The sequence below is a fragment of the Cervus elaphus genome, chromosome 14, assembly GCF_910594005.1.
Source record: "Cervus elaphus chromosome 14, mCerEla1.1, whole genome shotgun sequence".
Lineage (NCBI taxonomy): Eukaryota > Metazoa > Chordata > Mammalia > Artiodactyla > Cervidae > Cervus > Cervus elaphus.
The window spans coordinates 12,866,604-12,892,474 of record NC_057828.1 but is presented as its reverse complement, the minus strand read 5'-3'; positions in this window follow the sequence as shown (position 1 = coordinate 12,892,474).

Below are 25,871 nucleotides of genomic sequence, written 5' to 3'. Positions count from 1 at the left end.
GGTAAGGAACGGCAACCCACTTCAGTATTTTTGCTTGGGAAATCCCATGGACAGAGGAGCCTGGCAGGTCCATTGGGTCACAAAGAATTGGACACAACTGAGTGACTAAACAACAATACCAACAAAAGTATTGCAATTAAGTTGCATCTATAGATCTGTAGATGTGTGTGTAACATTTCCCATTTTTTAAATTGCTTTAGATGCACTTATCAAAAGGAAGAAAGTTGCTTTTCAAGGAAACTATTGGGAACACACAGGCAAGGATCCAGAAATGGATTATGTCAAAGCTTCTTTATAAAGACATTTACTGATATTGTGAAAATGTTACCATTGGCCATCTTGAATAGCTTTTATTTTCCTTTTTATACATCTTTATTATTATGAAGTTTTCTGCAGTGTACATGTTTGTTTTTTAAAATATGCCAAAATAATCATTGTAGTTGATATCAGCCAATTTAAAAATTGATAGTTATATTCTAGGGAAAAATTCTTCAAAATATTAGCTTCCTATCACATTAAAATGGTAAAGTTTTCTGAAAGACTGCTCATTTTTATAGATTATTTGACATTTCAATCACCTTCATTAGCATATTCTTTATCAAACATTTCCCATTGTCATAAACCCTGTTCATATGGACAGAAAAAAAAAAAAAACCTCTCTGGAGCTCACTTCCAAAAAGTTTTGATCTTTCTTTCTTTATGAAAGTTTTTATCGATCATTTGGACTTTTTCATGTGTTAACTTTTGGTTGATCTGAATGTGTGATGACCTTTAAGATATTGTTGATTATAAATCCTATTTGATAACTATGTTTATGTTTCATTTTCCTGGAGAAGCACAGATATAAGTAAGACAATAGGATATGGGCAGAAGAGTGGTAAATTATATCACTTTACTTTTGAATGTTAAAATCTCAATTCTGTTATAAACGATGCCTACATGGTGTAGTATCTTGTAATATATTGCTCAGTTTGATTTGCACATTTGGTAGGAATTATTGCATCTATTTGGGGAAGGAATATTTAACTGTAGTTGATCATGTAATATTGTCATCAGGTGATTTGGGAGTATTCATTCTTCCTCCCAGATGGCTCAGTGGTAAAGAAACTGACTGCCAAGCAGGAAATGCAGGTTCAATCATTGGGTTGGGAAGATCCCCTGGAGAAGGAAATGGCAGTCCACCCCTGTATGCTTGCCTGGGAAATCACATGGACAGAGGAGCCTGGGAGATTACAGTCCATGGTGTTGTAAAGAGTCAGACAGAACTTACTGACTAAACAGCAGCAGCAGCTTTCTTCCTCCATTTTTTGAAAGAGTTTGTATTGAATGGTTATTTGCTTTTTAAATTTTTGTTAAAAATTTCCCATGAGACCATATGGACTCAATGATTTGTTTAGAGGAAAATGACAGCAAACTTGGAAAGTAGAAAATAATTTGGTTCAGTTTTACTGTGGATATTCACTTGTGTTATTGGAAGAGGGTGTTTGCTATGACCAGTGCTTTTCTCTTGGCAAAACTCTATTAGACTTTGCCCTGCTTCATTCTATTCTCCAAGGCCAAATTTGCCTGTTACTCCAGGTGTTCTTGACTTCCAACTTTTGCATTCCTATAATTAAAAGGACATCATTTTTGGGTGTTATTTCCAGAAGGTCTTGAGAGTCTTCATAGAACCATTCAACTTCAGCTTCTTCAGCATTACTGGTTGGGGCATAGACTTTTATTACTGTGATATTGAATGGTTTTCCTTGGAAACAAAATAAGATCATTCTGTCGTTCTTGAGATTGCATCCAAGTACTGCATTTCAGACTTTTTTGTTGATTATGATGGCTACTCCATTTCTTCTGAGGGATTCTTGTCCACAGTAGTAGATATAATGGTCATCTAAGTTAAATTCACCCATCCCAGTCCATTTTACTTTGCTGATGCCTAAAATGTCGATGTTCACTCTTGCTATCTCCTTTGACCAATTCCAATTTGCCTTGATTCATGGACCTAACAGATGCTCAATACTGAAATGAGATTGATTATATTCTTTGCAACCAAAGATGGAGAAGCTCTATACAGTCAGCAAAAACAAGACTGGGAGCTGACTATGGGCTCAGATCATGAATTCTTTATTGCCAAATTCAGACTTAAATTGAAGAAAGTAGGGAAAATAGCTAGACTATTCAGGTATGAATGAAACCAAATCCCTTATGATTATACAGTGGAAGTGAGAAATAGATTCAAGGGATTAGATCTGATAGTGTGCCTGAAGAACTATGGATGGAGGTTCATGACATTGTATAGAAGACAGGGATCAAGACCATTCCCAAGAAAAAGAAATGCAAAAAAGCAAAATGGCTATCTGAGGAGGCCTTACAAATAGCTGTGAAAAGAAAAGTGACAGGCAAAGGAGAAAAGGAAAGTTATACCCATTTGAATGTAGAGTTCCAAAGGATAGCAAGGAGAGGTAAGAAAGCCTTCCTTAGTGATCAGGATAAAGAAATAGAGGAAAACAATAGAATGGGAAAGACTAGAGATCTCTTCAAGAAAATGAGAGCTACCAAGGGAAGGTTTCATGCAAAAAAGGGCACAATAAAGGACAGAAATGGCATGGACCTTACAGAAGCAGAAGATATTGAGAAAAAGTGGCAAGAATACACAGAATAACTATACAAACAAGATCTTCACGACCCAGATAATCACAATGGTATGATCACTCACCTAGAGCCAGACATACTGGAAGGTGAAGTCAAGTGGGACTTAGGAAGCATCACTACAAACAAAGCTAGTGGAGGTGATGGAATTCCAGTTGAGTTATTTCAAATCCTAAAAGATGATGCTGTTAAAGTGCTACACTCAATATGCCAGCAAATTTGAAAAACTCAACAGTGGCCACGGGACTGGAAAAGGTCAGTTTTCATTCCAATCTCAAAGAAGGGCAATGCCAAAGAATTTTCAAACTACTGCACAATTGTACTCATCTCACATGCTAGCAAAGGAATGTTCAAAATTCTCCAAGCCAGGCTTCAACAGTACGTGAACCATGAAATTCCAGATATTCAAGTTGGAATTAGAAAAGGTGGAGGAACCAGAGATCAAATTGCCAACATCCATTGGTTCATTGAAAAAATAATAGAGTTCCAGAAAACAGTGCTGCAAGTGTCAGACATTTTTATATCTCTTAAGTGGCAGGAAAAAACAAACAAGTGATATATATATCACTAGATATATAGATATAGATATAGATATAGATATATAGATATATGTTATGCCCGATGCCCGAATCCCCGAGCGGGAAGAGAGAAGGCTTCCAAGACAATGCAACTCGCAAAAAAGGGAAGTTTATTGCTGACTCAAGTCAAGGCTCACTGCCGCAACCAACGAAGTGGTGCAGGGTCAGAAAGCACTGAGCCCGAGCTGCTACCCAATTTATAAGGTGTGCATAAGCAGTTGGTAGCGGTTTAAGCGGATTGGTTACATGTTCGCAAAGTAATCTTATTGGCTCAAGCCTTTGCGGGCTTTTTTCAAACTTGGGCATTCGTGGGCTTTTCAGCTTTCCCCTGATAGGTTCCCTTTTCCTTACTGGGTGCATATTGATTGGCTGGCTCCAGGTGGCCTGATAATCATGTTACCCTGGAAAACCAGGCCTACTCCTAATCTAGGCTGCCTGTCATAGCGCAGCCTCACAATACATAGATATTTTTTTTTTCTTCTTTATACAAATTTGAAAGGAGGTTTCTCTTAAAATACTGTGTTGCTATAATGACACCTAGTTTCACTTGAAGTTAACTATTCTCAAACCCTGAGTTAACCAATGCATTTTTCTTATGAAAATGTTTGCCTTAAGCTATGTTAATGAACTATGTATTTATCCTAGATTCTTTCTTCAAGACGATTCTGCCTAAGACTCAGAACCAACTTGGCACACCAGTATGTTTTACTCATACAAATGTTCTCTTAAACTATGTTAATGAAACTGTGTTTGTTTGGAAATCTGCCTTTCTTCAAGATTCATGTCAATCATTTTGTAACCCGGGACAACTCACCTGGTGCCAAGGTTATCTCAAAATGCATGTTGTGGGTGAGAGGCCTGGTGCTATTCTCTTCAGTTTTGAAACATTTCCTTTCTCTAATTAGCAGACTGCTAATAGTTATATGACACCTGGCTAAAGACTAGCATGGGGGCACTCTTTCTGCCCCCTTCTAATACCTATGTCAGAAGCTTTCTCTATCTCCTTTATACTTTAATAAAACGTTATAACAAATAAATCTCAATTTGAGAACACATTACAAACTTCTACTGATTTCCAATTAGCTTTTCTGAAATATTTTGAAAATTTTTCATTTCATTATCCTTCTGGTAAGCTGTGGAATTTCTTCAAAAACACTGAATTTATTATTTCTCACATTTCTTTTATATAGATGGGACAAAAAAATGCCAAAGCTTCATTCTGGTCTCTTAAAAAATATAAAGTCTTTTACACCAAATTCCATTCTGCTCAACAAAATGAATTATATGCCCTTATTCAAGTTATTTGCCTACATCCTTACCCCATTAATATAGTCTCTGATTTTATATATTCAATTTTTGTATTAAAAAAATAGAAACCTCCACCATAAACTCCTAGTTCTATTAAAACAGGCAATGGCCCTACCTATATTTCTAGACACTTAAAACAATTTTTGCAATCTTTTTCTATTAAACATATTACAGGTATTCCTTTTAATCCACAGACACAAGACATAGTTGAACGAATACATCACACACTAAAGTTACAAAAAAAAAAAAAAAATTAAAGAAGGGGGAATATACAGGTACACTACTGTCTTCCTTATCTAAAGCAGACTAGATTCCAACATAAGATATTTTATAAACCTATAACTATTGTTAATACAACTTTATTTGTTTTAAATTTTTTAAACCTACCACAGGGATATTTTAACAAGAGCAGAAAGACATTTCGAGGAACTGAAGGACACTTCTCTTCCTCTGCCCATTTGGTATCAAGACGGGTTCAATAAACAATGAAAATCTGGGAAATTAATCTTACAGGAAAAGGAATATGCTTGTATTTCCCCAGATGGATCCAACAAATGTTTTCTTCAGAAAATTCAACCCAGGGGGGCCCCTGACATTCAAAATGGAGAAGAAACAACAAGAACCCCAAGAGGAAGAAATTCCAATAAGGGCCATTGCAGCTCTAAAGATCTCCAGAAAATGCCGCCCTTGGTGGCATCAACCCTATGACCTTCCCTCTTGGGGAAAAATAAAAACCCTTGCTAATCAAGTTAAAAATCTGATTTCTCAACAAGAAATACCTAAGAGTCCTGAAAACTTTCCTATCACTATGCTGACCTGCGCGACCCCCCGCTCAAACCAGATTAACAAATCAGACAACTGGGCTTACTTACCCAGCCCCCCTTTATTACATGTCATAAAATGGATGGAAAAAAGACTGATCATATCAACCATTGACTCTACCCATATCCCCCCTCCCTAAAACCCTCACACCCTGGGGAGAAAGAAAAACTAATTAACATTTTTTTAGGCTATGGAGTCGTTCCATTGCCTGGGCCCAGAAAAATTATGCATAAACGTCAGCCGAAAAACTTGGGCTTTTGTCCTGCCTCCAAAAGACTTTCGGACATTGCTGCCCCTTCTGTCTGTGAACTATGTTTACTACTGAAACTTTAGGGAAAGAGTTAGAGAAAGAACAAAAAACATTATGTAAAAGGTTACTAACACTATGTTAAAACATTACCATGACAAAGGACTTCTTGGCTGGCTTGACAGTGAAATGACACCTCCTCCTCCTCCTCAAATCGTCCTCTATCAACAAATTGGGCCTGAGGAGTGGGGCATTTGAAAACTTGCTGCCAATACTGAAGAACTTGGGACTTAGACCAGACATTTCACAGGGACCAGTCGTGGTCATAGTAACTATTTCTTTCACTATAATCAGTCATATTTTATACAGGCCTGTGTCCCACTTCCTTTTGTTATAGTCATAAGAAATTTACAATTTAATCTGTAACTTGTATTAATTGCCAATTTTGTGTTACTCATGTTCAATTCAATCATAGTACCTACAACTAGGAACAAATCAAATTTCATTTACATGATAATGGCTCTCTGAATGTACAATTACTGCAAAAGAAAATCTTTGAAACTTTTTCTAAATGTCTGCCCTCTTCCACTAATTTAAAAACTTTTAGCTGGACAGCTCACTGATCGATTGTCTGGGCTAGACCCATGAGGATGCTTTCAAAGTATTACCCACAGCATCAGGTCTGGAACTGTAACTTTGGTGCTTGTCTTGATAATTATATTTGTTGTTTTTCATCGCCTTTCTATAAGGTTGGTTAATGTTAACCAAACTCATTTGGTCAAGAACTTTTTTACAAATAAAATAGGGTGAATTGTCAGGAAACATTTATCAGGAGGCTTCCTGTGTGCTGTTTTGGGTCTGTCAGGAATCCTCTGGTCCTTATTAATTCTTGAATATTCAGGAATTAAGAGGAGAGGCACACCTTTCCAGGGGCTGAGGAATCCAGGCATTTTCTTTGTTAGTTTTTCAATGCGGTAAAAAGTAACTGTTTAAGGCCCTCTTTTCATATAGATCACCTCTTGGCCTTATGGCCTCTATTGCTCCTTGCTTCCTTGGTAAACTTGTAAAGTCTGGTCTCTTGATCTTTATCTAAAGAAGCTACTGTTATATATACTCTTACAGAATTCAATAAAGCACCTTTGCTCCATCAGAGCTTGGGTCCCCGTGTCTTTCTTTCTTTCTCTCTCTCTCTCACTCTCTCTCTTTCTCTCTTTCTGGCTGATTCCCTGGAGTGTGAAAGCTGGCTGCATAACCCAGGGAATATTAGCCTCTTTCCTTCTTTCACTCTCTCATCGTCGACTCCAGACCACCAGGTTCTATCAAGGACTGACATTACAGAGGTTTCCTTTGTGTGAATTCTATTTAATACATCCTAGGCTTAGTTCCTTGGTAGTCTAGGGCCTTTGAGTCAATGTTCTCACTCCAAAAGGTAAGGGCTTGATTTCTGGCCAGGAAGATTCCACAAGTGGTTTGTTATGGCATTAAGTGAGATTAAAACAAATATCCCAAAATGAGAAACCAACGAAGAACCCCAGTAAATGGGAGTTACAAAATCAGGCAAATAATAATTAAAACAATGGCATATACACGTATACATATACACCCATCAGCAAAGTCAAAACAAACAAATATAAAGTACAATAGATTGACCCAGCCTACAAGGTATATATATTAAAGATTCACTGCAAGGGGAAAAGAATAGTAGGAAAAGCAAACAAAGGAATAAATGTAGAAAATGTAATAATAGGCTAAACAAACAAACAAACAAAACTCCTCAGAACTGAAAAGCCCAATATAGAGTCAGAAGTTAATAACAATGATAAAAAATGTAACTGAGAAAAAGAAAAGAAAAAAGCTAAAAGCTTAGTTAGATTTCGTAGTGCCAATAAAATCAACTACTACAACGCGGGGTGGGGGGAATCCAAAAGAATCAACAGGACAAACAAAAACATAAGAATAACAAATGTTTTTCTTGAGTCACTGCTGTCAGGGTCCTTTCCCTCGCTGGGAGTCACCGTCCACCTCACCTCCCTAGGATGCCCTCCAACACTGTGCTGGTCTCTGGACCTGCTGTGGGGGCAGCTCAGATTCTAATCTGCTCCTACTGCTCTGTGTTCTTGCCTCTAGTGTCCACAGCCATCAGAACTAGTGTGTTTTCTTTTGTGGGAGCTCTCGGTGACCTCTTATATATTCCACAGACACAGAGTCTGCCTAGATGATCGTGTGGATTTAATCTGCAGCTTGTGCAGCTGGTGGGAGGGTTTGGGGTCTTCTTCCTTAGCCCCACTGCCCCTGGCTTTCAACTGGGGTTTTATTTCCACCTCTGCATGTTGGTCATCTGCTGCAGTTTGCTCCGGAGTCTGCCCTGGAGGACTTGGTTTTGCCCCTGTGAGGGCCAGGTGTGGAGGTGATGCAGCTGCTTGGGTTGCAAGGGTTCTAGCAGCACCACGTATTCAGAGGAGTTGGCAGCTAGGGCAGCAGGAAATACAGTTCTCTAGAAGGATATGGCAACCAGGGTTGGCCAATACGCTCCAGTATTCTTGCCTGGAGAAACCCCTCCCTGACAGAGAAGCCTGGCAGGCCACAGTCCACAGTCCAGAGGGTTATAAAGAGTCAGACACTACAGAAGCAACATGCATGCATAGGCACAAGACTTTTTTTGCCTGTGGAAGCTCTGCCTGAGTGAGAGTTGAGCGTGAAGGTGGTGCAACTGCTTGGCTTGTGGGGACACTGGTGATGCCGTGTGCAGGGACACAGACTGCCTCCACCACGGAACTTATGGCCCTATCAGAGTCTTTTTTCAAGCCTCTTGTAGTTTGCAATTAAAAGGACTCTTTGGCCAGTCTTTCTCCACAGCTCCACCCATTCAGGCACCTAGAGGGCTCCCTACCAGGGGGTCCTCCTCTGTTGTTTGGCACCTCAGTCACATAGAGGGGCTCCCTGACTAGGGTCCTACTCTGTAGATTGGTGCATCCGGCACTTAAAGGGTCACCCTGGGGCGGGGGGGGGATCCTAGTCTTTATTTCAGTGCATCAGACATTTGATGGGCCGGTCTCTCTATTGGTCAGCTGCTGATGCTGTCCTGTGGGGAGAGAGAGGCTATGGTGATGGCTCCACTCTCTACGTGTGACTCAGCAGCATCGCCTTGTTTTCATGGCTGCCTGGCTTTCTTCCACATGCATTTCCCACCACAACCTTCTCCTTCACATCCCCTTGATCCATCTTTTCAAAGTCAACAGCCGCCCTCGCCCTGGGTTGGCTTGACAATCCCTAAACTCCAGCCCCCAGGCACTGTGCCTTCTAGGGTATGTATGTCTGCGGCAAGGACTGTCTGATTCTTATTCCGTTTAGGCTGCCACAGATCAGCTCTTTCCCTCTCAGCCTTAAATGTTTCTCTTCTGATTCAGACAAATGCCCTGATGTGGGGATCGGACCCCTGCTTCAGTTTTCCCACTGCCGAGGGCAGGTCCAGTCCTACTAACACTCCTATTTCCCCCCAGTTCCTTCACCCTACTGAGTTTTGCGTGGGTCTATATATAGTTTCTGCTGCTCAGGTACTCCTGTCTGCTCTCAACTGGTGTTCTGGATGCACTTCTGTGTCTGGAGGTGTATTCCTGATGTATCCATGGAGAGAGAAATATTCCACGTCCACCTACTCCTCTGCCATCTTGTTCCTCCCTCCATTGACTCTTAATTAAGATATAAATTCAACAAAATTCCAGTTAGAATGCTAAACAAAAACTTTTCTTATTAACATAATATATTCATGGGAATGTTTACATAGATATTTTAAGAGATTTTAAAGCTGGCATAATTACAACCTTGTGTTTCTGGCAAATTGACAAAAAAGTAAGATTCAGTAAAAAAAAAGATACATGTAGTATTTATTTGATCATAAAGTGGCATATACAATTGGCAGAAATAAGGAGAATACAAAGTACATAATATTGATTAGGAGGCTAAGTTTGGATAAAATATCATATTCATATATCATTCTACAAGCCAAAATAAATTTTAATACATAAAACATGATATGTAAAAAAAATAAGAATATTGGAAGTATATAAAATTGAATTATTTCATGATAGAAAAACACAGGGCTTTATGAAGACAGAATCAATATGAACCAATAGATTGATGTACATGAATATGACTGACAAACACTGACAAAGCTTCTAGCATAAAATAAACAACAGCAGAAAAATATTCAGAGAAATTATTTATTGTATATATCACAGGTTAATTAGGAATAAAATAGTTATATATGGAAGCAAATAAGTAGTAGTTAAAGGGCATGGTGGTGCAGCGATAAAGAATCTGCCTGCCAGGACTGGAGACATGGGTTTGACCCCTGGGTCAGAAGATCCCCTGGAGTAGGAAATGGCAACTCACTCCAGTACTGTTGCCTGGGAAAACCCATGGATAGAGAAGCCTGGTGGGCTACAGTCCATGGGTTGCAAAAAGTTAGACAGGACTTAGTGACTAAACAACATCAACAAAAGCATGTTCTTCTTGCCAGTCTGAAAACACTGGGTCAAATCTGAGCAACAGCTCTTTTAATTCAGGTAATTTGCTTTATTTCTCCGTGCTTAGTTTTTCTTATCTAAATATTAGGAATTAAATTAGCTACTTTGCAAAAGTTTTTTGAGCATTAGATGTAGTTAAAAATGGCTTACAGTGTTGAGCTTATAATAAGCAGTCAATATCATCTATTAAAAAGACAAAAAAATTAAATGGGCAAAGGACATGAATTGACAATTCTTTTTTTTTTTTTTAAGTAAAATGATAAGAAAGCAAATTCAGTTATTCTACTAGCCAGAAAAATATGTTTTAAGAGAAATATTATTTTTCATCTAAAATGAATAATACCTAGTTTTACTGAATTTCTGAGGATAGATAGAAATGTGAAAAGTACAAGATAAGAGCATGTAAGGGGATGTAGCATCTGCAGTGGCAACTGTTGTTTGCTTGTCCAGAATTTCTCTCTCCTTCTCTGGGTATCATCATGTTTTGTTTTTGTTTGTTTGTTTGTTTTTAACACAATTGCACTTTTAAAAAAGAGTAGCCTGTTTGCAAACTAGTCAGGATCAGAGAACCAGAGTTCAGAGCATGAGTGAGTCATCTGAGCTTATCATCTGAATTCCTGGACAAACTGCCTGTGGAATTTAAATGTAAATGCTTTATTTTTGAGAGTTAGCATAGCTCAAATCCCTGGTGGTACAGATGGTAAAGAATTTGCCTGCAATGTAGGAGACCTGGGTTTGATCCCTGGGTCAGGAAGATCCCCTGGAGAAGGGAATGGCTACTCATTCCAGTATTCTTCTTGCCTGGAGAATTCTATGGACAGAGGTACCTAGTGGGCCCATAGGGTCCCAAAGAGACGGACAATGGCTAAGTGACTAACACTTTCAAATTTTCAATAGCTTAAATCAGCTTTATTGCTTTAATCAGATAGGTTGGGTTTTGTCACTTATTTCTAAAACATTCACAAAATATTTAGAACTTAATAGCTGAAGTTAAGATGGAGTAATTAAAGACTAACATACTGGAATGATGAACAGAAAGAACAAAGGCCCATTGTGCGGAGGTCAGCTTAGAACATGTTAGAAGCCTTCAAGGTTAAAGAGTGCACAAACACTAAGGCTTGTTTCTAAGACAGAAATTCCCAAGTTGGGTTCCCCATAAAAAGAGAAAAAGGCAAAACAAAACAATCAAACTATGATTCAATAAAAGAATAATTGGAGCTAGGCAATCCAAGGCTGGTATGACAGCTTTTATCTTATAATATTAATTCATACAGTAAAACATATTATTTTGTGAGATGCATTTGAGCCATTTATTATAAACACACTTCCCTAAAACTATCAAAATTATTCACTGAAGTACCCTAAAGCAGACTTGAAACTCCATTAGGTAATATTTCATAACCATCTAATATATATCCAATATCTGTTAAAATTTAGTAGAACTATAATTTTTCAAATGTGGTACTCTTTTAACTAAATATTCAAAATTACACATAGCTCAATAGTTAATATTTCCTTTTACTAATTCTTTTGCTCATGTATATTGTAATGTCAGTGACAATGATATAATCACAATCAAAATGCAACTCATTTCCCAAAACATGACTTTAAAGAATAAAACAGATGACTTGTTAAATGGCACATCTTTTAATTGGCCCTATTTAATGCCTTTTAAAATTGTATACAATAGCAATATAAATAATGGATGTATGAAAAGCATAGATATTAGTACACATGGATTTAGATGTGATTGTAAGGTTTTCCTTTTATATTAGAACTCATTTTCAGATAGAAAGTTTTTTGGAGTATGTTTAATCACTTGTATTTTAACTGTTCTAAAAGTAGAATAGAGGCTTATCAAACTGCATTAAAAGTCAAATTAAAAATGATAATTTTTCCTTTTCTTCTTTCTCTTGGAAAACATTTTCCAACTACATGGGTTGCCCAGCAATGTGTTTAGAATTTGCCAATAGACAAAGCTATTGACCAGGTCTCATTTAGAAAGGATTCAAAGTGTGTGTTCAGAGTCTCAAACACATTAATCAGAAATATTCAACTATAAAGAAAGAAATATCTTACTATATTCTAGAACTGAAATTGAATAGTTGACCAAAATATTTCATTTGTTTCTCTAAATGATTATCATAAAGTAAGATGATTAATGATGTCACTTTTAAGATGCATAATTATGGGATTTTTAAATAATCACTGTACACATTTTTAAAGCAGAAAATTGGATGTTCATAGATCATTTGCTAAGTTAGTAACAGAACGATATCTGATAGGAAAGCATTACTTCAAAGAGTTCACCTGAAGAATGTGTAATACATGTTTTCATTTGGGAGAGAAGAGATGCTAATTTTCAAAATAATGGTAGTAAAGTGAAGCAAGAAAATTTAAACAGACTCAAAGAACTAATATAAAGAAACTCATATGTATTAAACAGAGGGAAGTTTAAATACTTTGGCATGAAATACAATTTTTTAAAGCATAACTTTCTTTTCTCATAAGTGTCATTCTCAGATGTTTGAAATGTAGAAGAGAAAAATAGCCCTCAAATAGTGTTCAAATAAAATTTTGTATGTTCTGAAATAGATTTATATGCTGTATGGAACAGATTAAAGTCTAATAAATTCTATAATATTTAATGCCTTATTTAAATTTTCCCTACTCATACTTCATATTCAAAATCACCTCACTGATAAATCTCAATTTGTATAAGATAACTCATTATATAGTAATATAAATGATAGTATAATATAGCATTGTTATATCTATGAGGAAATGAAAGAAAATTCATTGACTACTGATGCATTAATTGAACAGTGTACAGACAAATATTTCCAAAAGTTTACCTACCAACTACAGGGTATTGCCTGTCTCAAGAAACATCCTCTGGAAGAAGAGCTTCATGAGAAAGTCTTCCAGCCATGCACTTAAATTACTTTTTAAATTCTGTAAGACATCTTTGTAGCAGAATAGACCATTATTCATATTCTAAGTGTTAGGGCTTACAATGGGAGTTCCGTTTATTGTTCTGTACACTGCATGAGAAGAAAAAAATAAACGTTAATATGGCCAATGTATTTATCTCTTCCAACTCACATAGTAATACACTCTTTAAAGTATTTGCATGATAAAACTAGTTGTCACGGATACTTAGAGCTTTATGAAGACTGCGTGCATGCTAAGTCCCTTTAGTCGTGTTTGACTGTGCGATCCTATGGATTGCAGCCGGCCAGGCTCCTCTGTCCACGGGATTCTCCAAGCAAGAGTACTGGAGTGGGTTGCCCTCTCTTCCTCCAGGGGAATCTTCCTGACCGGATTATGACTAGCTAAATCAATAGAAAGCATTTTTATTTCATGGGCATAGATTAAGACTCTAGTAAGTGTAACCCGGGCTTCCAAGGCGGCGCCTGTTTAGAGAATTCATTTGCCTGCCAGTGCAGGAGATGTGGAGAAGGCAATGGCAACGCACTCCAGTACCCTTGCCTGGAAAATCCCATGGACGGAGGAGCCTGGTGGGCTGCAGTCCGTGGGGTCGCTAAGAGTCAGACACGACTGAACGACTTCACTTTCACTTTTTACTTTCTTGCATTGGAGAAGGAAATGGCAACCCACTCCAGTGTTCTTGCCTGGAGAATCCCAGAGACGAGGGAGCCTGGTGGACTGCGGTCTGTGGGGTCGCACAGGGTCGGACATGACTGAAGCGACTTGGCAGCAGCAGCAGCAGGAGATGTAGGAGACGAGGGTTCGATCCCTGGGTTGAGAAGATCCCTTAGAGTACAAAATGGGAACCTGCTCCAGTATTCTTGCCTGAGAAATCCCATGGACAGAGGAGCCTGGCGATCTACAGTCCATGAGGCTGCAAAAAGTCAGACATGACTGAGTGACTATTTACATGATGATTTGATGAAGTTTAAGAAAATATTCATACGTTTTAGGGCATAGCCAGTAGGCATATAACCTAGCTTTCATATGTTTTATGAAAATATAGAACCTGTGTGGGTCTGGAATAATTCTAATTGATTTTTTAGTCACTTAATTTTTAGATGTGTTCATGGTTGGTTAATCAATCAGCAGTCATAAATCAGTGTTAATAAACAAACACCTTTTACTAAGCTCCTGACACTAATTTGTTACTTGTTATTTCCTCCAGAATGGCTTAGTTCTCACTCTTGCCAAGCCATGTGAATGATAAATTTGGAAAGAAATGTATGCAGCTTAAATTTTCTCAGTGAATCTGTTACTAATTTTTATTATGAAGCTGAGCAATTTGCTCTAAAAGAGATCTTGGATAGCAAAAGAAGGTAAATTATGTCAATCATTTAACTTTGTGTCATGAACAGATACAAAAGCATTCATCCTGACTCTAACCGTAGGATAGAAAATTTCGGTAAAATACGAAAAATGTTAAAAATTCAGTATTTTTTTAAGACTAACTTTAGCTTAAGTGAAAAGTCCATTTTACTCAAATCTCAAGCATGACCAAATAAACTAAGAGCCCGCTGTATTCATTCAATGTTGGTGGATATATTGAGTGGATTATAGAAGACTGAATAGTCTTGCCTTCATAGCCACGTAATGACAGGAAAAAAACATAGAGAGAAGTTAATTCTCCTCAGTAAAGTGTCAAAAAATCTTTATTTTTTTCCAAATTATATGTAGGCTCACATGGAGCAATTTAGATTTGTGTTAGTAGGGTCTTCTCAGAGGATGACTAACTTGAATATCATAAGCTCAATCAAAACTATTTTCTTTGATTCCCTGCTTTTACTATATAACTGTGTCAATTTATCCCATATTGAAATCTTCAGGTCACATTTGAGAGTTTGATTTCCTTAAAGCTATCTAATCGATCATGAGTCCTGTGAGTCTAGCTTTGAATCTTAGGTCTATTATTTTTGCCTCCAATCTACCATCATTAATATACACAAAATCTTAACCCATCTTTTCATAAGACAATTTTAATAACTGTTAACTTAATATTTACTATTTTTCATTTCTTCATCATATATTCCATATATTTTTAAAAACATAATAAACACTGGTATCAATTTGTTTGCTGTGCTCTCAAACAACATCAAAAACTTTGTGGCTTAACAAAACATTTACTAAGCTTTGACTCTGTTGATCAGTTGAGCAGTATTTCTGGTTTTGTTGTGGTAGTGATACGCAGTCCTGTCCAACTCCTTGTGACCCTATGTACTGTAGCCCGCAAGACTTCACTGTTTATGGGAGTTTCCAAGCAATACTGGAGTGTCTTGCCATTTCCTACTTTTAGGGATCTTCCAAATTCAGGGTTTGAACATGCATCTCCTGCGTCTCCTGTATTGTTAGGCATATTCTTTACCATGGAGCCACCAAGGAAGCTGTTTCTGGTCTGGATCTGGTCAGAATTTTTGGATTCTCTCCTTCATCTGTTTAAGGTGGAAGGTCAGTTGGTAGTTCTAAGATTTAGGATGGCCTTGTTTACCTGTCTGGTGTCTAGCAGGCCATGTTGGCTTTTATCTCCTGGCATCAATGACAAGATTCCTAAAGCAACAGAGAATAGCATCCCTACTATGCAAACATTTTCTTTTTTGGCCTAATTAACTCAGATGGCCCATCCAGATTCAGAGAGTGGGAAAGAGATGATGCCAGGAGAAAGATCAACAACCTTAGATATGCAGATCATGCCACCCTAATGACAGAAAATGAAGTGGAACTAAAGAGCCTCTTGATGAAAGTGAAAAAGCTTGCTTAAAACTCAACATTCAAAAAATTAAGATCATGTCATATGGTCCCATCACTTCATGACAAATCAGTGGGGAAACAATGGTAATAGTGACAGATGTTATTTTCTTGGGCTCCAAAATCACTGTGGAGAGTGACTGCAGCCATGAAATTAAAAGATGCTTACTCCTTGGAAGAAAAGCTATGAGAAATCTAGACAGCATAGTAAAAAGCAAAGACATCACTTTGCCAACAAAGGTCCACTAGTCAAAGCTATGATTTTTCCAGGAGTCATGTACGGGTGTGAGAGTTGGACCATAAAGAATGCAGAGTGCCTATGAACCACAGCTTTCTTATCCATTTATCTGCCGATGGACATCTAGATTGCTCCATGTCCTCGCTGTTGTAAACAGTGCTGTTATGAACATTGAGGTACATGTGTCTCTTTTAATTCTGGTTTCCTCAGTGGATAAGAAAGCTGTGGTACATATACACAATGGAATATTACTCAGCTAATATAAAGAATGCATTTGAATCAGTTCTAATGAGGTGGATGAAACTGGAGCCTATCATACAGAGTGAAGTAAGTCAGAAAGGAAAATGCCAATACAGTATATTAACACTTATATATGGAATTTATAAAGATGGTAATGATGACCCTATAAGCCAGATAACAAAAGAAACACAGATGTAAAGAACAGACTTTTGGACTCTGTGGGAGAAGGCAAGGGTGGAATGATTTGAGAGTATAGCATTGAAACATGTATATTACCATATGTGAAATAGATCACCTGTCCAGGTTTGATGCATGAGACAGGGTGCTCAGGGCTGGTGCACTGGGATGACCCAGAGGGATGGGATGGGGAGAGAGGTGGGTTGGAGGGAGGTTCAGGATGGGGAACACATGTACACCCATGGCTGATTCATGTCAATGTATGGCAAAAAAAACCAAAAACAAAAACTACAATACTGTTAGGTAATTAGCCTGCAATTAAAATAAATAAATTAAAAAAAAAAAAGAATGCTGAGTGCCAACGAATTGATGCTTTTGAACTGTGATGCTGGAAAAGACTCTTGAGTCCTTTGGATAGCAAGGAGATCCCAACCAATCAATCTTAAAGGAAATCAACACTGAATACTCATTGGAAGGACTGATGCTGAAGCTGAAGCTCCTATAGTTTGGGCACCTGATGTGAAGAGCCAACTCATTGTAAAAATCCTTGATGCTGGGAAAGACTGCAGGCAGGAAAAAGGGACAACAGAGGATGAGATGGTTGGATGGCATTACCAACTCAATGGACATGAGTTTGAGCAAAGTCTGGAATATAGAGAAGGACAGGGAAGCCTGGCATTCTGCAGTTCATGGGGTTGAAAAGAGTTGGACATGACTCAACAACTGAACAACAACAAAAAAGTTCCAAAAGTTTTTCTAGTAAAAATATTTGACTTCACTTTTGCAGATCTTTATTTTTGAAATACCATATAGTATTGGAGATACTGATTTGTTTTAATATTTCTATTTATCACCACAACCCAAAGTTCAGGTTACCAACTACTTAGGACAAGAATGCTAATGTTTCATAGTCCTCAGTGCCTAGGATGGCACCTCTGATATTATATAATAAATGCTAATGAATTGGATATACTTAAAGATATTATTAATCCTTATATTTTATAATCACAGGTGACTATATTCTACCTGTGTGAAGTCAAGTCAAGAAACTTCAGTTGTGTCCAACTCTTTGCAACCGCATGGACTCTATCCTGACAGGCTTCAGTCCCTAAGTCCTGTCCAACTCTTTGTGATTCCACGGACTGCAGTATGCCAGGCTTCTCTGTCCTTCACTATTTTCCCAAAGTTTGCTCAAATTCATGTCCATTTGAGTCAATGATGCTATCTAACAGTCTCATCCTCTGCCACTCTCTTCTTTCTCTGCCTTCAATTTTTCCCAGCATCAGATCTTTTCCAATGAGTTGGCTCATCACATCAAGTGGCCAGTTAAGAAGCGTCAGCTTTAGCATCAGTCCTACCAATGAATATTCAAGGTTTATTTCCTTCAGGATTTACTGGTTTGATCTCCTTGCTATCCAAGAGACTCTCAAGAGTCTTCTCCGGCACTATAATTCAAAAGCATCAATTCTTTGGTGCCAGCCTTCTTTTTGATCCAACTCTCATATTTGTACATGACCACTGGAAAAAACATAGTTTTGACATGTGGAACTTTGTCAGCAAAGTGACATCTACACTATCTAGGTTTGTCGTAGCTTTCCCTTCAAGGAGCAAGTGTCTTTTAATTTCACGGCCACCATTACCAAATGGCCACCATCACAAAATCTGCAGTGATTTTGGAGCTCAAGGGGGGAAAAAATTGTCACTGTTTCCAGTATTTCCTCTTCTATCTGCCATGAAGTGATGGGATAGGATGTTATGATCTTAGTGTTTTAATGTTGCATTTCTAGCTTTTTCACTCTTCTTCATGGATCCCCTTAGTGGATTACAGCCTTGTTGTGATGAAGGGATTTGCATAACTGAAAGAAGCTGAGCCATGTCATGCAGGGCCACCAAAGATGGACAGGTCATATGGAAGGATTTTGACAAAGTGTTGTCCACTGCAAGAAGGAATGCAAACCACTCCAGTACTCTTGCCATGAGAACTACATGAGCAGTATGAAAAGGCACAAAAGATATTATAGCTAACTTTTACTTTTAACACATGGAGCTATATATGTCACATACACATTTTCTTTATGCACCTTTTTTTCTCTTATAACAGTGTAAACTCTTTTAAGAGGAAATGAGCATTTTTTTTTGTGTGTGTGTGTGTATGACAATATAGTCTGGAAACAAGACAATTGTTCTAATAAGTTTTGAATTGAAAGTAAAATTTTACTTCTTGAAAATTGGAATTTTACATTAAGTTTCCATTTTAATTCTTGCATCTGGTGAATAATCAATTTTATTTGACCTTTAAAACTGTAAAAATAATTTTGTTTTCTAAATGTTACAAATATTTGATCTTAGCTCTATCCAGTTTATACAACTCCATGGAGCTCAAGTCACTTATAAAAGCCTTAAATATATTTCTTTTATCCAAAATAGGAGATAAATATATAGTAGTAAGCTATTTTATTTTTACAATTATTAGTGTCTCATAGTCCAAATACAAGGCTGGTGAAAAATTTCAGTTCAGTTTAAGAAATAGCTGGAGTCCAAACATTTTGAATAAATGCTAGTTTTTGTAAACCCATTTTATATAAAATCATTGACCCTGGTTTATTTATCTAAAACTTGTGAGGAATTTAGTTGATCAGACCAGTAACTTGTGAGTGAAAAAAAACAATAATATGCTTTGGTTGAGTGAACCTTGGGCTGCAAACTAACACAAGGCTTGACAAGATGTTTTGGATACTTTTGCCAGATTTTCTGTACATTTTCTTTACTGAAATATTTTTTTCTTTTTTCCCCTTATCATATTTGACTTCAATACTTCTTTTATGATGGACTATATTATATATTTTGTATCAGTAAATTATAAATTACATCTCAGTGAATTGAAAGTCAGATATATATGTCCCTACTCTGCTTCTACCAAATTTTTAGCAGGGAAAAAATAGTGAGGATTATCAGCATGTTATTCAAATATATACAACTCGGTGCTTGTTGAATTCTTAGTTTTGATCCAAGATGAAAAAGTCAGTCCTAAAACACACTAATGGTATATGATCTTGTCATTAAAAATATTATAATCAAGTAAGCCATATCCATGGAGACAAATAATATTTTGACATGTTAAACAACTTCATTCTAGAGATTCTGAACCTAAGACAAACCAACTGCCAGTTATTTCTACAGAATAAAATAAGAAAATGGTTTATTCAGGATCAGCAGAGAATTGCAACTTGGGGTCTGCAGTTGCGGCAAGTTACATGCAGGTCTCCACATGGCAAGGGAAGGAAAATGCTTTTACAGAGGGGTAAAAGGAAGACTTTGTAAGCAAAGAAGCTATGGCTTCTCATTGGCTGAGTCCTTGCCAGGAAAGAAGAGGAGTCTTTCTTCTTCCTGTTGGGCTCTGCTATCTTCACAGGGTGTGAGAGTTCCCCCTTCTGGTCACCCAACTCTATTAGAGATTTCTGTTTATTGTTTTATTTTACATTTTGCAAACTGGTTACATTGAATTTCCTATATGAAAAGCATTTTAACTGCAAATCAAAACTTGAGTGCCCAAGAATCTGCATAAACTACATTCCATCTCAGACTCATCAGTATTCTTGATCCATCTTTTTTAGTTCATATGGCATGAATTTCTCATTGGAAGTCAAGCAAACCTTGCACTACTGGGTACAACATTAAAACTGTTTAGAGGATGCTTCTCTGATTTTTTCCAAGTGTTCCCAGGGTTTCCAGAAAGAATTTTTGCAAGTCACCTAACCTATTCTCATTCATATGTAAACCTTGTGTGCCTACCTGCTTGCTCAGTCACTTAGTCTTTTCCAGTTATTTGCGATCCCATGGACTGCAGCCCTCCAGGCTTCTTCTTAGAGAGAATTCTGTATTTTTGAGATGCTCTTGAAAACTATATAATGAGTATATATATATATATATATATATATATATATATATATATATATCTTATATGATATAAAATATTGAAAGCTATACTACCTTAAATATATACTCCTGTCTTGATGAAATTTTTTTCTAAATTTCCCCTTCCTGGAGAATGACTACCTATTTGCAAGAGATATTTTCCAAGAGATCCAATGTGAATTTTGTGACTATCATATAACCTGTAGTTTTTAAAAAAATTCCTAAAATTTAATCTTCAAGATGATTTAAAATGCATATATCTATTTGCATGTAATATGGACAGGAATTTAATTTTGTTTATCTAATGATAAATGGCAACATGCTCCAGTATTGTTGCCAGAAAATTCCATCGACAGAGGAGCATGGCAGGCTACAGGCCATGGGTTGTAGAGTCAGACATGACTGAGTGACTGAGCATACATGCATATTCACTTATTATGAGATATCTAAAATAGTCAAGCTCATAGAAGAGAAACACAAAACAGTGGTTACCAGAAGCTGGGAAGAGGTAAAAATGGAGAGATAAATTGGCAGAAAGCTTTAGTTATGCAAGATGAATAATTTCTAGAGATCTGTACAACATCATGCCTATAATTTACCTTCTTTATATTATATATTTTTTTCAGATCATCAAATAGTTATAATCATAAAGTATGTAGCCTTTCCAGATAGGTTTCACTCACTTAACAATATGCCTTTAAAGTTCCTCCGCATCATTTTATATTTTGATAGCTCACTTATTTTTATTGCTGAATAATATTCATATATGAATATGCCACAGTCTTTATATCTATTCATCTATTGAAATACATCTGGATTTCTTCAAAATTTTGGCAACTGTGAATAAAACTACCAAAATATCTGTGTACGAGTTTTTATGAGGATGTAATTTGTAACTCATTTAGAGCATAATATCAAGGAGCATAGTTGCTAGATTGCATGGTAGGACTATGTTTAGCCTTATAAGGCATTGTCACATGTCTAACAAATAGATATATCAATTTGCATTCTAACAGCAATGGCTGAGGGTTCCTATTCCTTCACACCCTTGCCAGAATTTGTTACTGTCAGTGTCTTGGGCTTTAGTCTTTGTAATAGGTGAGTAGAATTACTTCATTGTGCTAATTTTCAATTTCCAATGATATACAATAGTGAACATTTTATCTGTAGAGCAGTCTTTTTGATGAGATATGTGCTCAGATGTTTTACCTATCTTAAATTTGATTTCTATTGTTAAATTTTAAGATTTCTTTGTCTATTTTGGATATCATTTCTTTATCAAATTTTAGGAAGGATTTTCTTTCTTTTTTTTTTTTCATTTATTTTTATTAGTTGGAGGCTAATTACTTTACAACATTGCAGTGGGTTTTGTCATACAGTGACATGAATCAGCCATGGAGTTACATGTATTCCCCATCCCGATCCCCCCTCCCACCTCCCTTTCCACCCGATTCCTCTGGGTCTTCCCAGTGCACCAGGCCCGAGCACTTGTCTCATGCATCCCACCTGGGCTGGTGATCTGTTTCACCATAGATAATATACATGCTGTTCTCTCGAAACATCCCACCCTCACCTTCTCCCACAGAGTTCAAAAGTCTGTTCTGTACATCTGTGTCTCTTTTTCTGTTTTGCATATAGGGTTATCATTACCATCTTTCTAAATTCCATATATATGTGTTAGTATGCTGTAATGTTCTTTATCTTTCTGGTTTACTTCACTCTGTATAATGGGCTCCAGTTTCATCCATCTTATTAGAACTGATTCAAATGAATTCTTTTTAATGGCTGAGTAATATTCCATGATGTATATGTACCACAGCTTAGGAAGGATTTTCTTACAAAATTTTCTACCAGTCTGTCTTTGTTTATATTCTAACAGTGATCTTTGCAGACTATAAGTTTTTAATTTTAATAGAATCCAACTTATCATTTTTTTTCCTTTTATGGGGTAAGCTTTTGATATTTTATAAAAAAAAAAAAAATCACTAAATCCAAAGTCTCCTAAACCTTCTCCTGTTACCTTTGTCAACTTACAAACTGGTGCTCTCCAAGAGCATTTGCCTGTGACTGAACAACAACAAAAGCATTTTCCATCTGCCTTTGTGGAGACCGAACCCTGTACTGCTGCAGCTGCTGAACTTCAACACCTGCTGAAGGGAATTCATAGTAAAGAGTGAGACACTCTTTGCACCAGGGAAACTGGAGTAGCAAGTCTTCAGATAGATATTTTCAGGAACTGATTTCATGATCCCAATCCTTGAATCTTTTCATAACTAGAGAAACACTAAACTCCTTATGGTGACATCAGCTTATTGTGACTAACAGAAAAATTGTGCAAAGTAAGCCAATGATTTCATTGAACTCTCCCTTCAACAAGATCTTGCACATTGACCTTCCACCATTGCCACTTTGGTGCAGTCTCTCAGAGCTATCTGAGGTGTTGTCTCCTGGGCTAGAGTCCTCTTTTTGCCCCAAATAAAGCTTAACTCACAACTTGCACATCATGTATCTTTTTAGTCTTTATATTGCAGACATTTTACATTTCACATGTAGGTCTGTTGTCTTTATTTAAAAAGGTTTGTTTGTGCTAAAACATATATAACTTTTTGTTTGAGATTTTAGTCATTACACTGATTACGTTCACAAAGCTCAACCATACCCACTACTTACAAAAACACTTTTATTCTAAACAATCCAAATGGACACTTTGTACTCATTAAGAAACAAATCCCTATTTCCCCTGCTCACAGCTAGTTGTTGTTCAGTCACTAAGTCATTCCTGACTCTTTGCGACCCCATGGACTATAGCCGGACTTCTCTGTCCTTCACTAGCTCCCAGAGTTTGCTCAAATTCATGTCCATTGAGTCAGTGATGCTATCTAACCATCTCATCCTCTGCCATTCCCTTCTCCTCCTGCCTTCAGTCTTTCCCAGCATCAGAGTCTTTTCTAATGAGTCAGTTCTTTGATTCAGGTGGCCAAAGTATTGGAGCTTCAGCTTCAGCATTAGTCCTACCGATAAATATTCAGACTTAATTTCCTTTAGGACTGACAGGTTTGAACTCTTTACAGTCCAGGGACTCTCAAGTCTTCTCCAGCACCACACTTCAAAAGCATCAGTTCTTTGACACTTAATCTTCTTTATAGTCCACCTCTCACATCCGTACATGACTATTGGAAAAGCCATACCTTTTACTAAATAGAACTTTGTCAGCAAACTGATGCCTCTGCTTTTTAATACACTGTCTAGGTTTGTCATTTTTTTCCTTCCAAGGAGCAAGTGTCTTCTAATTTCATGGGTGCATTCCTTGTCCACAGTGATTTTGGAGCTTAAGAAAATAAAACTTGTCACTGTTTACACTTTATCACCTTCTATTTGCCATAAAGTGATGAGACTGGATGCCATGAACTTAGTTTTGTTTTTGTTGTTGTTGAGTTTTAAGCCAGCTTTTCATTCTCCTCTTTCAACTTCATCTAGAGGCTCTTTAGTTCCTCTTCCCTTTCTGCCATTAGAGTGGTATCATCTGCCTATCTGTGGTTGTTGATATTTCTCCAGGTCATCTTAACTATAGCTTGTGATTCATCCAGCCTGGCATTTCACATTATTGTTCTGGATTTTTGTTGTTGCTTTTCTTCAGTCACTCGGTTGTGTCTGACTCTTTGTGACCCCATGCACTGCATCATGGCCAGGGTTCTCTGTCCTTCACTATCTCCCAGAGTTTGCTCTAACTCATGTCCATCGAGTCAATGATGCCATCCAACCATCTCATCCTCCATTTCCCCCTTCTTCTACTGCCTTCAATCTTTCCTAGCATTAGGGTCTTTTCCAATGAGTCAGCTCTTTGCATTAGGTGGCCAAAGTATTGGAGCTTCAGCTTAGCATCAGTTCTTCCAATGACTATTCAAGTTTGATTTTCTTCAGGATTTATTGGTTTAATCTCCTTGCAGTTCAGGGACTCTCAAGAGTCTTCTCCACCACCTCAATATGAAAGCATCTGTTCTTCAGTGATCAGCCTTCTTTGTGGTCTAACTGTCACATGAATGCTGGAAAAACCATAGCTTTGACCATGTGAACATTTGTCAACAAAGTGATGTCTCTGCTTTTTAATATGCAGTCTAGGTTTGTCATAGCTTTTCTTCCAAGGAGCAAGTGTCTTTTAATTTCATGGCTGCAGTCACCATCTGCAGTGATTTTGGAGCCCAGGAAAATAAATTCTGTCAGTGTTTCCACTTTTCCCCTATCTATTTGCCACGAAATGATGGGACAAGATGTCATGATTTTCTTTTTTTGAATGTTGAATTTGAAGCCAGATATTTTACTCTCCCATTTCACCCTCATCAGGGGTTTTTGCTTTCTGTCACTAGGGTGTTATCATATACTCTGTATGTCAGTTAAATAAGCAGAGTGACAACATACAGCCTTGTCACACTCCTTTCCCAATTTTGAACCTGTCAGTTGCTCTAACTGTTGCTTCTTAACCTGCACACAGATTTCTCAGCAAACAGGTAGGAGGTCTGGTATTCACATCTCTTTAAAAATTTTCCAGTTTGTTGTGATCCATGCAAAGGCTTCAGGGTAGTCAATGAAACAGTATCCTCTAATTTACTTCATATATGTTTGCCTATTCTCAGTTCAATTCAGTTGCTCAGTCGTGTCCAACTCTTTGTGACCCCTTGGACTGCAACATGTCAGGCTTCGCCACGCATCACCAACTCCTGGAGCTTATTCAAATTCATGCCCATCGAGCCAGTGATGCCATCCAACAGTCTCATCCTCTGTCGTCCCCTTCTCCTCCCACGTTTAATCTTTCCCAGCAACAGGGTCTTTTCCAATGAGTCAGTTCTTCACATCAGGTGACCCAAATATAGGAGTTTCAGCTTCAGCATCAGTCCTTCCAATGAATATTAAGGACTGATCTCCTTAAGAATGGACTGGTTGGATCTCCTTGCAGTCCAAGGGACTCTCAAGAGTCTTCTCTAACACCACAGCTCAAAAGCATCAGTTCTTCGGTGCTCAGCTTTCTTCACATCCCCTCTCACATCCATACATGACTACTGGAAAAACCATCGCTTTGACTAGATGGACCATTGTTGGCAAAGTAATGTCTTCATTTTCTAATATTCTGTCTATGTTGGTCATTCATATGCCTGGGTTCATAAAACATTTATCCTTTCATTTCTAGCTCACTTCACTATGCTATTTCACTTAGCATAGTATTTTCAAGGTTCATCAATGTTGTCACATGTATCAGAAAGTGAATAGTATCCCATTTCATGTTTACATCACACGGTTTATCTGCTCATCTAATGGAAATATGGGTTGTATCTATCAAAATTTGAATAATGCTTCAATAAACATTTTTATACAAGTTCAAGTTCCTCTTTTCAATTTTGGGGTTATTTGCCTAGGAGTAGAATTGCTGGTAATTTCATTTTAGCTTTTGGAGG